Genomic DNA, 14,444 nt, shown 5'->3' on the forward strand with positions numbered 1-14,444 from the left:
CGCTAACGGGACGCTCACCGGTACGCGCACCGGGGCGCGCCGCAAGACTGCGCTTACCGGTGAGCGCACCGGTACGCGCACCGGGAGCGCTCCAGGGCAAAAAATAAAATAAACATGAACAATATACATAAAAAAAATAGTATTACATAAATATACAATATAGGATTCATTATAAAAAATATTATATTTCATAGCTATAGAAATTTGCTATTAAAAAACCTTTGAAATTCACTGAATAAAACATAGGTTTGAGGCCCTTTATATAGTTAGGAATTAGCATTTACAAAACCTATGAAATTCACTGAAAAAACCATAGGTTTCACACCAGTTATAGTTAGGAATTAGCATTTAAAAAACCTATTAAATTCACTGAGAAAACCATAGGTTTGACATCAGTTATAGTTAGCTGGAAATTTTACTGACATAAAACCATTGAAATTCCCACGTTATAGTTAGTTGGACTCACTATAACTTGCACGCCTGCAATGCACTGCTGATGACGTCACATATTACATCACTCATGACATGGTCAGTGACATCACTCATGACATCACTGATGACACCATCCAGTGAATGTGTGTCTTTTAAAAAAATAATTATGTGTTATATATGTATATGTAAAAGTTGAAGGAAGAATAAATGTTTAAATAAGTGTTTACATGGATGTTTTAAAAAAAAAATTGATTGGTTAACTCGCTTATTAAGTGTATCTTAGTGAATACATATATTAGTGAGTAATGTTTAAATATTTAAATATATGGATTAGTGTTTCACTTTGTGTATAAGTGGCTGCATGGGTTGGTGAGTAGCTACATGTGTAGGTATATGGGTTATTAGATGTTTTTCTTAGTATCAGTATGAGTGTTTGTATGAGTTGGTGGGGGTATTACTTAGCACATAGATGCATGAGTGACTGACTCTGTTTGTATGTGTTTTGAAGACAGCATATGTGCAGGACTGTATGGGTGGATGACTGTATATATGTGTGTGCTAGTGACTGAATGACTGTCTCACTAGTATCTTTGACAGAATGACAGACCTCCTTTCAGTGTAATGTAACCCTTGAAACACATATTCAAAAATAGAAACTAAAAATTTTTAAAAAATGGAGATACCCATACCAGTTACAACAACCAATTCAGTAATTCCACCATCTATATACACATCCACTCATTCACCAACAGTTCTATATAGTCACTCATACATATACTCACTCATCATATGTAGTGATACACCTATACATCCTGTTACACACCGACAGTCATCCAAAAGTTACTCACACACATACTCACACATGCAAATAAACTATTGAACATCCATTAATTTGCATATACAGCTATACACACACTACCACCTTACTTCTAAGGAAACTTACACATGCTTACTCTCTTAAACAATCACTTATAGAAACACATACTTATTTAAACAGGAACTCTTACAATCTCTCACTCTCACATATACTCACTTATATACATCAATACTCACATATACTAGATTAAAACATATGTATTTACTGATAAAGACACATATGCTGTCTTCAAAACACATACAAACAGTCATTGATGCATCTATGTGCTAAGTAATACCCCCACCAACCCATACAGACACTCATACTGATACTAAAAAAAATCTAATAACCCATATACACACACATGTAGCTACTCACCAACCCATGCAGCCACTTATACACAAAGTGAAACACTGATACATATATTTAAATATTTAAACATTACTCGCTAATATATGTATTCACTAAGATACACTTAATAAGCCAGTTAACCAATCAATTTTTTTTTAAATACATCCATTTAGACACTTATTTAAACATTTATTCTTCCATCGACCTTTACATATACATATATAAAACATATTTATTTTTCAGAAAGACACACATTCACTGGATGGTGTCATCAGTGATGTCATGAGTGATGTCACTGACCATGTCATGAGTGATGTAATATGTAACGTCATCAGCAGTGTATTGCAGGCGCGCAAGTTATAGTGAGTCCAACTAACTAAAACGTGGGAATTTCAACGGTTTTATGTCAGTAAAATTTCCAGCTAACTATAACTGGTGTCAAACCTATGGTTTTTTCAGTGAATATATATATATATATATATATATATATATATATATATATATATATATATATATATATATATATATTCTAAACATGAAGCAAACAAAGCTGCTGAATAAAGGGTTATCTTTCCGTCCAGACATTGACATTAATCTACCCAACATACGTATCAACTTGCACAAATTTTGCCGTAGGCTAAAACTAAGAAAGCACTTTGAAAGCCACCCACAGAGTGACCGGAGGAAGTCCGTGATCTTTGTGGAGACGTCAAAAATAATGATGTGGGACTTACCAGCCTTAAGAACACTTGTGTACTTAGAGAAGGAATCAGAAATGGACACTGAAGGAATTAGACCATCCCAGGCATCAGACAAACAATTCTGTATTGACATGGGCCTCTTAACAAAGGTTATCAACCTGTAACTATTGCAAATTCATCCACAACTGTGTTTCCTTGTGAAGTCTTCTATTTGAGAGTATATTTTACTTACCAGTGCCAAGTCTGCTTGGTTTTAAAATAAAACATAAGTATACCTTTTTTATACTTACCTAATTGGTCAGGATTCCGTCTCTGAGAGTGCGTCATCAGTCTTGATTGAGTGTATACAATAAATGCTTAACATACCTTCTGGATAAGCATAACTGCTCACCCACACTACCACAAAGTGAGCTGTTAGTATTTACATAATGTAGCCTCTGCTATACTTGTGTAAACTAGCCCTTCCTACAGATACTGCAAAAAATAGATGGCATGTTATAAACTTGCTTTGAAAGAGAGCAGGGCGCACACCTTGTTCCTTCAATTTTAACAATATTTATCCAATATTTATCCTTGTATGCGTGCAATTTGCTGTAGTGCCGTGCCCAAGTAGCAGTGAGGTACTAACATCATAGGAGGTCGGACTGCATTGCAGCCCGCAGTAAATGCACAGCCATGTGCCACTTTTGGCCATCCTTTTTCAACCATTTTAATTTTATCCATGTAATCAAAACCTTTGTTCCATTGATAATTCAACTTATACGACGGGACCACACACTCCGTGTACACGTTATTTCCAAGTTTCTACTGTTCAAATAGTGTCACTCTGGGCTTTTTCCAAGAACATGATTGAAACGTGAATTCATTTCAGGCAGTGTTTATTCAAATAAAATAACCCAATGCATTTCGGGCTTCACGCCCTTCTTCGGGGGTTACTGTAAATAATCGTGAAACAACACAATTAGCAGACTGGGGTTCTTTAAATACAAAACATGCAAGGCATGCCAGCATGGAGAGAATAGAATCAGTTACCAAACACCATTCAGCTCCAAGGAACACAACATTACAAAACTCTTAACCTGTAAAACTGACCATGCAGTTTACATCCTTTTCTGTCCCTGTGGTCTGCAATATATCTGCAGCACAAAATTACAAGTGATGTCATGAGTGATGTCACTGACCATGTCATGAATGATGTAATATGTGACGTCATCAGCAGTGCATTGCAGGGGCGCGAGTTATAGTTAGCTCCGCTAAGTAAAACGGCTGAATTTCTCTGGTTTTGTATGAGTGAAATGTCAGCCTAACTATAACATCCCTGAAACCTGTGGTTTTTCAGTAAATATCTAAGGTTTTTTAAATGCTAATCCCTAACTATAATGTCCCTAAAACTTGTAGTTTTTCAGTGAATTTCCAGGGTTTTTTAAATGCTAATCCTGAACTATAACGTTCACTATTCATTGACTGCTCAGAATGTTATCCCTACCAAATGTAAAACAGCAATCCTAACTATATCACTGTTGTAAGACTGGCCAAGTTCATGAAGGTATGCATGCCTGCGTCTCTGCTTTTACCTGGTGACATGTTACATAAAAATAAACATACAAATACTTGAATACCCATGTTTCAAACAGCATACTCTTTAAATTTGTGTACAAGACGGTGTATGCATTTTTTTCTGCTCATAATACAGGGCACATGCATATTCAATAGTATATTTTAGGGGCTCTATAACACCTATATACGTAAGACATGTCTGCCTTTGCAACCGAATGGCAGAGCAGAACTAAGAAGATTTGACCACCTATAAGAGAAGCTACCCGCTTTTTAAGCTACCATCTTCAAATGCATAACACATGTGAGAATAGATGTACAAGTAGACATATACCTCAGTCAGGAGAGCACACAGACCTTTAAACTTGACAGCTTGTACTTCCTAGTTTAATATTGAAACAGGCAAGAGAAGTACAGAAAGAAGCAATAGAATTGCAGGAAAAAACAAGAGAGGTGCAGAAAGAGTATGAAATGTGCAGAAAGAGTAAGAAATGTGCAGAAAGAGGCAAGAAAGTGCAGAAAGAGGCAAGAGAAGTGTAGAAAGAAACAAGAGGAGTGCAGAAAGAGTCAAGAGAGGAGCAAAATGAGGCAAGTGAGGTGCATAAACAGGAAAGAAAACGGCAGAAAGAGTCAAAAGAGGTGCAGAAACAATGATTCGACAGGAACTCATGGCTCCACCGGTCACATCCTTGCGTACATTGCAGGATACTATGGTATACACCCAGACAGCCATTCATGACGAATTCACATCTCACTACTATATATTATATAAATCCCGCATACAGGCCACGCCCACTGAGATTCAGTCCTTTTTGGCAGACCTCGCGTTACCACAACCTACTCTAGTGCAACAGGAGGAACTAAATGTTCCCCTCTCACAGGAGGAAATCAGACACAGCATATTTTCATTGTCTAATGGCAAAGTCACCAGGCCCCAATGGCTTGCAGGTGGACTTTTATAAGGCGTATTCAGACATCTTACTTCTGCAGTTATTGAATTTATATGCAGCTGCCATAGAAGATTTTTCGCTCACAACCACACAAAACGAGGAGGCCCTAATCTCCTTACTTAAGCCGGGTCAAGACCCTCAACTCCTCAGCTCTTATCGCCCCCCAGCGCTCCTTAGTACTGACTACAAAATATTTGCATCTGTACTGGTCAAGCGTTTAGCCCCATTAGTAAAGACATTAATTCACCCGGATCAGAATGGATTTGTCCCTACCAGGAGCACATCCATCAACATATGCAAGCTGTTTCGTGTGCATACATACGCCCCAAATGACTGGCCGCGATCTGAGTGTCTGGTTCTCAATTTAGAGAAAGCTTTCGATTCCCTGGAGTGGTCTTATCTTCCAGTGGTCCTACGTAAATATGACTTAGGGGAAGGTTACATACAGATGGTAAGTCCCCTCTATCAACGCCCTCCGGTACAGGTTAAGACGGGGAAATTCATCTCTGGCGCCTTGAGAATAAGGCGGGGGACACAACAAGGTTGCCTGTTGTCCTCACTACTTTTCTCCCTAGCTATGGAGCCCCTGGCGGTGCTACTCAGAGCCAGTGGTGATGATTGGGGTATACCATTGGGTGACGGAACGCACGCAATCTCGCTATATGCAGATGACCTACTACTGTATGTTAGAGATTTACAAGCTATACCTCCAGTTATAGCAACCATTTTCCGCCAATTTGAACAAATGTCAGGACTTAAAGTGAACTTGGCAAAATCAGGAGTATACTCTTTCACTAACGCAGTGACCGAAACAGATATTACTATCAATGGAGCCACTCTGGCTTGGTACCCATCCATGTTTAGGTATTTAGGCGTTTACATCTACAAATTTTTGTAAAACATTGCCATTAAGTGTAATGGGTCGTGTCACCTTGACGAAAATTATCATTCTACCACGACTGCTATATTATTTCTCAAATCTCCCAATATATGTCCCTGTCAGGATTCTCCAGGGCTTGGAAGGCATTCTTTGTGATTTGATCTGGAATAAAGGCAGACCGTGAATAGCGTTAAGCAAATGATATGCGCCCAGGAGCAGTGGTGGCCTAGCAGTCCCGAAGATGGAATTATACTATCTGGGTTCTCAGCTACAGTGGGTGTCTAAATGGATGAGCGGGAAAGGACTGTCGAACACTGCAGCTACGACACCGCCATGGCCACAATCCCAGTTACACCACTACTTTCACCCCATTAATCGGCTTCCCTGTCCGTCCCAGATGTATGTAGCATTGGCTCATAAATGCTATCGAAGAAGTCTCTATCTGATCTATGATACGACTCCTTATGCTCCACGGACACCACTAGTAGGGACCCCCAGGGGCAAAGAGAAAGTGTCTGAAACTGAATTGCAGACATGGCATGAGGCAGGTTTAGACGCAGTGGGCGACTTGTATGCGGAGGGCAACCTTCTAACATTTGATACTCTGTCCATAGAAAATGATATTCCTGCAGGTCAATTTCTTCTACATGCAGCCATAGTGCGTACCCTGATGGCAGCCTGTGGAGACATCACAACTGAGCCCCGAATTCATTTACTCATACAATACCTCATGTAATGGGGAAGGGCTCACATGTGGTACACTGTTTGGCGGAAGCTCTCCTGAAGCACACATTGAAACCACTGACGAGACTTCGCGAGAAATGGGCTGTAGACAGGGGACAGTTGTGGACTGACAAGGAGTGGGCAAAAATTGTAGCTGGCTCCATATATATACCACGCAACTCAAGATTTAAACTTATCCAGACATACATAATACATAGGGCATACCTTTCCCAAGATAAGATCAATGACTATTTTCAACTCGATACTTTTGCTTGCACCAGATGTAAACTAATTGGTGCTGAACTGTTGCACATGTTGTTACCTTGTACCTCACTACAGTCCTACTGGCTCGGAGTAGTGGACGCATTGACAAAATGTACCACGACACCACTACAATTCAATTGGGAAGCCTGTGTGCTAGGGCTATATCCACGGACAAAAAAGAATAAAGTAGTATCCAGATTCAGAGTTCTGGGATTGATAAAGGCAAAACGCCTTATCACGAAATGATGAAAACACACTGACCCTCCAGCGCAGGCTAACTGGGAGAAATCCCTTACAATATGGGTGCAAGCCGAGAGCGCCACGCTACACAAGGAGGAAACTGTGGGATTGCGCAAATACCCGATTGCGCAGGCCAGGGATGATCCCCTCAGAACACTCACTCGACCAGACACCGCTGAACGAGATTCACAACCCCCCAGAGATACTGATGTGGCCCCAGCGCAGTAAGACACTTTCAACCCCCTTCTCTTATTCTAAATGACGTCAGGTGCTGCCACCAATCAATCATGATGGGTCCGCATGCAGCAAGCTGATACCGAGACACCCCCACACACCGTTATCATATCACAAGACTTCGCTATTATTCTTCCTGATTTTGTAAAGTATTGACCCTCTTACTCCTCGACACCTGCAATACGGCATAGCTGTCACGAGCTCAAGATGGCGATCTTATCTTTTCTATCTTTTGTTATTAGTTATAGTTCACTTATATAGGCATCATAATTAGACCCTTGATACAGTCATTACACATAGAGATAATGAGAAACATATGCAAGGCAACCATCTCCATGCCTGAGCAAAGATGCAAATGTAGACTACATGTCTATATGTAATAATTTGTGTTTTTTACAAATGCATAACTTACAAGTGTTCTCAGTATTGTTGGTACATGCTTGATATGATGCAGAACAAATGTATAATGTGCTGAATGTACTTAAAGAGAAAACTTACAATAAAAAGATGTTTAAAAAAAAGAGAGGTGCAGAAACAGGCAAGCGAGGTGCAGAAAGAGGGAACAGGGGTGCAGAAAGAGGCAACAGAAGTGCAGAAATAGGCAAGAGGATTGCAGAAAGAGGCATGAGAAGTCCAGAAAGAAGCAACCGAAATGTAGAACGAGGCAAGAGAAGTGCAGAAAAAGGCAAGAGAACTGCAGAAAGAACCAAACAAGGTGCAAACATAGTTAAGAGGTGTGCTGAAAGAGGCAAGAGAAGCGCAGAAAGAAGCAACAGAGGTGCAGAAAGAGGCAAGAGAGAAGCAGATGGAGGCAAGAGAGGAGCAGAAGGAGGCAGGAGATATGCAGAAAGACGGAAGAGGGGTACAGAAAGATGCAAGAGAGGTATAGAAAGAAACAAGAGGGATACAGAAAGAGGCAAGAGATGTGCGCAAAGAAGCAACAGAGGTATAGAAGGAGGCAAGTGAACTGCAGAAATAGGCGAGTAAGTTGCACAAACAGGCAAGAGGAGTGTAGAAAGAGGCAATAAAGGTACAGAAAGATGGAACATGGGTGCAGACAGAGGCAAGAGAGGTGCAGAAAGAGGGAAGAGGGGTCCAGAAAGAGGCAAAGGGGTACAGAAATTTGCGATAGAGGTGGCAAAAGAAGCAAGAGGAGTGCAGAAAGAACCAACAGAGGTGCAGCAAGAGGCAAGAAGAGTACAGAAAAGAGGCAAGAGACGTGCAGAAAGAAGCAACAGAGGTACAGAAAGAGGCAAGAGAACTGCATAAGGAGGCAAGAGAGGTGCAGCAAGAGGGTAGAGGGGTGTAGAAAGAGGCAAGAGGGATGCAGAAAAAAGCAAGAGATGTATAGAAAGAAGCAAATGAAGTGCAGAAGGAAGCAACTGTGGTGTAGAAAGAGGCAAGAGGGGTGCAGAAAAAAGCAAGAGATGTATATAAAGAAGAAAATGAAGTGCAGAAAGAAGCAACTGTGGTGGAGAAAGAGGCAAGAGGGGTGTAGAAAGAAGCGACAGAGATGCAGAAAGAAGCCAGAGAAGTGATGAAGCAGACAAGAGAGTTGCAGAGAGAAACAAGAAAGGTGCAGAAAAAAGGAAGAGAAATGCAGAAAGAGGCAACTGAGATGCAGAGAGAGGCAAGACAGGTGCAGAAAGAGGCAAGAGAAGTACAGGAAGCAGCAAGTGAGGTGCAGAAAGAGGGAATAGAAGTGCAGAAAGAAGCACAGGAGCTGCAGAAAGAGGCAAGAGAGGTGCAGAAAGAGGCAATAGAGGTACAGAAAGAGGGAAGACATGCAGAAAGAGGGAAGAGGGGTACAGACAGGGGCAAGAGGGGTACAGAAAGCAGCAACAGAGGTGCTGAAAGAGGCGTACAGAAAGAGGTCAAAGAGGTACAGAAATAGGCTGGAGATGTGCAGAAAGGGGAACAGGGGTGCAGAAAAAAACAACAGAGGTGCAGAAAGAAGCATGAGAAGTGCAAAAAGAGGCAAGAGAGGTGCAGAAACAGGCAGGAGAGGTGCAGAAACAGGCAGGAGAGGTGTAGAAAGAGGAAACAGGGGTACATAAAAAGGCAAGAGAGGTACAGAAAGAGGGAACAGGATTGCAGATAGAGGCAAGAGGGGTGCTAAAGAAGCAAGTGAGGTACAGAAAGTGGCAACAGAGGTGCAGAAAGAGGCAACAGGGGTGCAGAAATGGGCAAGAGAAGTGTAAAAAGAGGCACGAGAGGTGCAGAAATAAGCAACGGAGGTACATATCGAGGAGAGAGGGGTGCTGAAAGACCCAAGAGAAGTGCAGAAAGAAGTAACATAGGTGCAGAAAGAGGTAAAAGGGTGCAGAAAGAAGCAAGGCAACTGCAGAAAGAAGCAATTGAGGTGCAAAAAGAGGCAAGAGAAGTGCAGAAACAGGCAAGAGAGGTGCCTGCAGAAAGTAGCAAGAGAGGTGCAGAATGAGAGAAGAGGGTGCAGAAAGAGGTAAGAGAAAGGCAGAATGAAGTAACAGAGGTGCAGAAAGAGGCAAGAGAGGTGCAGAAGAAAGAACCAAGAGAGGTACAGAAAGAAGAGTGGTACATAACATGTGTATTTGTAAAGCGCACTTTCACCCCAACGGGGTCTCTTGGTGCTGAATAACAGATGTTTATTGTTACCCAACTCAATGGTACTCCACCGGGATCTGTGACCATGAGGTCAAACACAGGCCCTGCAGTGGATGCATTAGTCCACTGAGACACCAGAACCAGCACAGAAAGGAACAAAAAGCAGAAGAGATGTGGAGAAAGAGGCAAGAGAAGTGCAGAAAAAGGAAGAAAGGTACACAAAGAAGCAAGTGAAATGCAGAAAGAGAGGCGCGGAAAGAAGCGAGAGCGGTTTGCGCACCATTAGTACCAATGTAACACCCACATTTAGCAAAAATTAACAGGTGACCATTCCAGGTGGTACTATTAGAGCCTTTTGAGCTAGAAACAAGTTTTTTTTTGTTCAAATCTGAAGATTATGCAACAGATGATAGATTATGTGGCAAATACGGAAAATGTCTAATTATGCAAAAATCGGTGCAGCCGAACAGTCACATAATTCCAGTAGCCCTGCTCATACCTCCGACTAGGTCCAGAAGTGCTCCTCAGTGGTTCCTTCTTTTTTGTCTCATTGAGTTTATATTTTAGCTTCTATGGAAATGAGGAAGACTAAACCTGAGGTTACCACTCCACAACACAGACTACCATACCACATAATTACTCTCCATAACACATAATTCCACTCTACATAATTCCTATACACTAAGTACCACATACTTTCTATTCCCCTTATTTCACTGCACAACATACCACATAATTCCACTACACACAACGTACATACACTCCCCTCCAAAAATCATCAGTAAAAACTTTTAAGATTTTCCAATGCCAGTAGCACTAACTTTCGCAAGTGCGAGACCTATTACATTGCAAATGCTTCTTTAACTAGTAGTCACGTTTACATAGTAGTAGAGACCAGCGCTCAGGAATTCTACTGTGTAAGACCTACAGGAGGTACCAGGAAGGTTTCTTGGCCCCCAAAGTCCCTCAGGAGTAAAGTGGACTTCATCCCCCAACTAGTAGTGTGTCAGGGACGCGTTTGCAGAGTGGTGGAGAAACGGGGTGTGGCCTCCGAAGACTTCTTAGCAATCCCACTGTATGGATCTTACTGCAGGTAACAGGAGGGGTAGTTGGCCCCCAAGGACATCCTTGGGTGCAAACTACCCCTCCGATTACCTCCAATAAGTCCCACACAGCAGGATTGTTAAGTTTTCATAGCAGGCCACACCCTCTTTGCACACCACTCTGCATGCTCCCTGGCACGCTCCCATGTGCCCTATTGGATGGGGCTTGAAGTCCCTTCGCTGCTGGGGGTCCTTAGGAGCCAACTAGCCTACCTGTTACCTCCAGTAAGTCCCGCTCAGTGGGATTGCTGAGAGGTGGACACAGGCCACGCCACCTTTCTCCACCACTCTGCAAACGCACCTCCTGGTGCGCTATTGGTTGGGCGAAGTGTACCTGGAAGTAACCCTGTTTACTGCGCATTCTAGTACATTGCGAGGAGACGTGGTGCTAAGGCCTGCTGGTAAGCTTTGTAGTATTCGGCCAGCTAACCGTCCGGGGCCCGGCGCTTTGCCCGGGGCCAGCGAACGTATGGCATCCTGCACTTCCAACAGCATGAGCGGCTCCCTCAGCTCGTCTCTTTGCTCTGCCATGGCTTGGTGTAGAATTAAGGGAGTGAGAAAGGACTCTGTTGGTGCTACAAAATGTAGCAATTGGTATACTTTGGTATAGTGCGTGGTGATCTCACCATGGATCTTGTGTTGCTTAGTGAGTACAGGCCCTACTGCAGACCCCAGCCTCAGCACAGGTGTCTGAGTGCATTCTTGATGGATCATTTGTGCCAACAATCTATCTGCTTTGCGATGCATAATTTAAACAGTGCAGCCTCTCCATGTCAGGGTTGCGTGAAGCGGCGGCCAAAAGACTGCTAAAATGACTGCTGATATGAATGCGCATGCCCGGGGACAGGTGGTTCAGGATAAAGGTGGCCTTCCCGATCACCTGTGCTTCGCGTTCTAGTTGCTAGCTTCCTGTGGTTGAGAAGCTCTTCCGGGCCATCGCGCTCCTCACGCCGGACTCAGCGTTTCCCCCCGGAGTTTTCTCGTGGTGGGACAGCATTGCTTGCGTCTTGGCATCCTGTTCCTCCCCTCGATTGCCTGCAGATAAAGAAAAGAATCCAGAAAAAATCCTTCAGCATTAAGAAATGCGGTAACAGCGCATGAGCTTCTTTATTTACTTTATGTCAATATTACTTTTTAGCTGATCTTGAGCCATAGCCTTTGTTTGGCACTGTCGCCTTCCTTCTTCTTTTGGAAGCTGCAGTGTGTCTATATGCCTCCTGTAGAGAAAAAGAGACAATAAGATGCATTATTGTTTTTAAGCACCTTCTCCAGTGCATTATGCTAACATTCATTGTATGATTACATGTTGACACTTACCTAATCCAGTTCTCTCAGCGCTGTGGGTATTCGCTCCGCCTTTTGGGATCTAGGAGAGAAAGTACTGGTTTGTTTTTTACCTGAGTTTGAGGAATATTGTTTTCAAGAACTATACGGGGTGATCAGGTAGGCACATTTTCAGACCTTTACACATAATGTCTTCTCACATACATTGGTCCTTTTCTTACCTCACTTTTCTTTCCTAGTTCCTGACACAGGCCTCAAAATGTCATTATATTACTTGAGTTCCAGAAGAAGGGATATTCCGAGGTAGGGAAAGGAAGAAATAAAGAATAAGCAAATCATCACATGTCTTTATATTTGTACTTATGCATTGTCTCTTTCCTATTTTTTAGTCTTTTACCTTATCCAGGTGAGTCTGGAGGTTGATTGAGTCACCACATGGAGTTCTCCCCTTTTTTCCTTGTTTTGTTTTCCTTCTTCCCCAGATTGCCATTTGCCACTTTGTTTAATCTCAGGTGTCATAGGGTGATTTGGAGAGGTTGTGGACCTTGCTTCACATCCCTGACGTTCCTGTTAAAACTATAGGTGAGATCTTTACCGAACTTGTATCCCAAAAATAATAGTATTTCTTTCTGCCTGAATGCCATGGATGTTAATCAGGTTACTTTAGCTGATTTAGCCCACATGTTAGGTAACTTACAACTAGAAACACAGGGGCATATTACTAAGGGCCATTATCACCGCATTAGCGGGACTTTTTCCCGCTAATGCGGCGATAATTTTATCGCCTTATTACCAAGCTGTCGCTAACACCAGTTAGCGACAGCTTGTAGGCGATAGCCGGCATTTAGGGGCCCACTTTGCATGTCAGCGATAATTATCTCTAATGACATGCATAGTGGGCGTGCCAAGATGTTAGCGACTGAAAACAGTCGCTAACATCGCTATCTCCTATGATCAACACAGGCGTTGTTTTGGAAATATTTGCGCTAAGCGCGAATATCTCCAAAAGCTAACGCCTGCCCTGACCAGTTCTTAGCCATGTTATCCAATGAGAGGTGGATAACATGGCTAAGAGCATTGTCACGGTAATGCCTGAATATCACTGTATTGACAGCGATATTCGCGCTTTTCGCCTGTTTTTTATCGCTCCTGAGATAAACCTTGCTAATAGCAAGGTATCTCAGCGATAAAAAAGGGTGAAGGGCGGGCGATAGAAATATTGCCGCTAAGCCAACACAGCGATAATTATCGCTAGTTGTTGGTAATATGCCCCACAATCTCTCTCTACCAGGGTGGATTCCTTACAGCGAGAAATGAGAACTGATCCAGGTGTAAGGTCCCCTAGTCCAAGTGCTAATATTCCAGTAGTACAAGTAACAACTCCCCCGTCTGTCCCCTTGGCACCTCCTGAGCGTTTCTTTGGAGATACTACTAAGTTTGCTGCCTTTATTAGCCAGTGTCAGCTCCACTTCATGTGCAAAGCCTCCTGTTTTCCTACAGACCAAGCTAAGGTAGCATTTGTTATTTCCTATTTAGAAGGATCTGCGGCCAATTGGACGATACCACTAATAGAAAGAAACAACCCTTTGTTACAGGATTACAGTGCCTTTAGAAGGGAACTTAGAAAATTGTTTGATAGACACACTTTTACGCACTCCGCTGACACAGAACTGTTAACGTTGAAACAAGGGACCAAGGATTTAACCACATATATTTCCACATTCTATAGATTAGTGGCCGAAGCCAGATGGCCTGAGGAAAAGCGTAGTGCTTTGTTCTATAAAGGATTGAGAGAGGACTCAAAAGATGCATTGACCCAAGTAGTAGACCCTCCAGAGTCTTGTACTGACCTTGTTGACTTGGTGGTCAAGTTAGATAATTGAATTAGTGAGCGTAAAAGAGAGAGAGGCAGGTCAGAGGGGAGAGTTTTTGCTTATTGTGAAAAGAAGACTGAACCTGAGAGAGCAACCGATGAATCCGAACGATGCAAATCGGTAGCATAAGAGGGCCCCTCAGTGAAGAAGAAAAACAGAGAAGGCGTGCTAAGAAATTGTGCTTGCACTGTGGGAAACAGGGCCATTTTCTTAGAGAATGTCCTGTCAAACCAAGACAGACAAAGCGGTCAGAAAAAAAGGACTTTGGGTACTTCAGGCTTAATTGTCTCACCTATGGAGGTAACGGCCTCTCAGTCACGTCACTTTCTTCTCTCTTCTTGTTTAAGATGGGAACATAAGGCTGTAGAAGTACAGATAATGGTAGATTTAGGTGTTTCGGGTAATTTCAGGGATG

Source organism: Lissotriton helveticus, chromosome 11 (genome assembly GCF_964261635.1).
Source record: "Lissotriton helveticus chromosome 11, aLisHel1.1, whole genome shotgun sequence".
Lineage (NCBI taxonomy): Eukaryota > Metazoa > Chordata > Amphibia > Caudata > Salamandridae > Lissotriton > Lissotriton helveticus.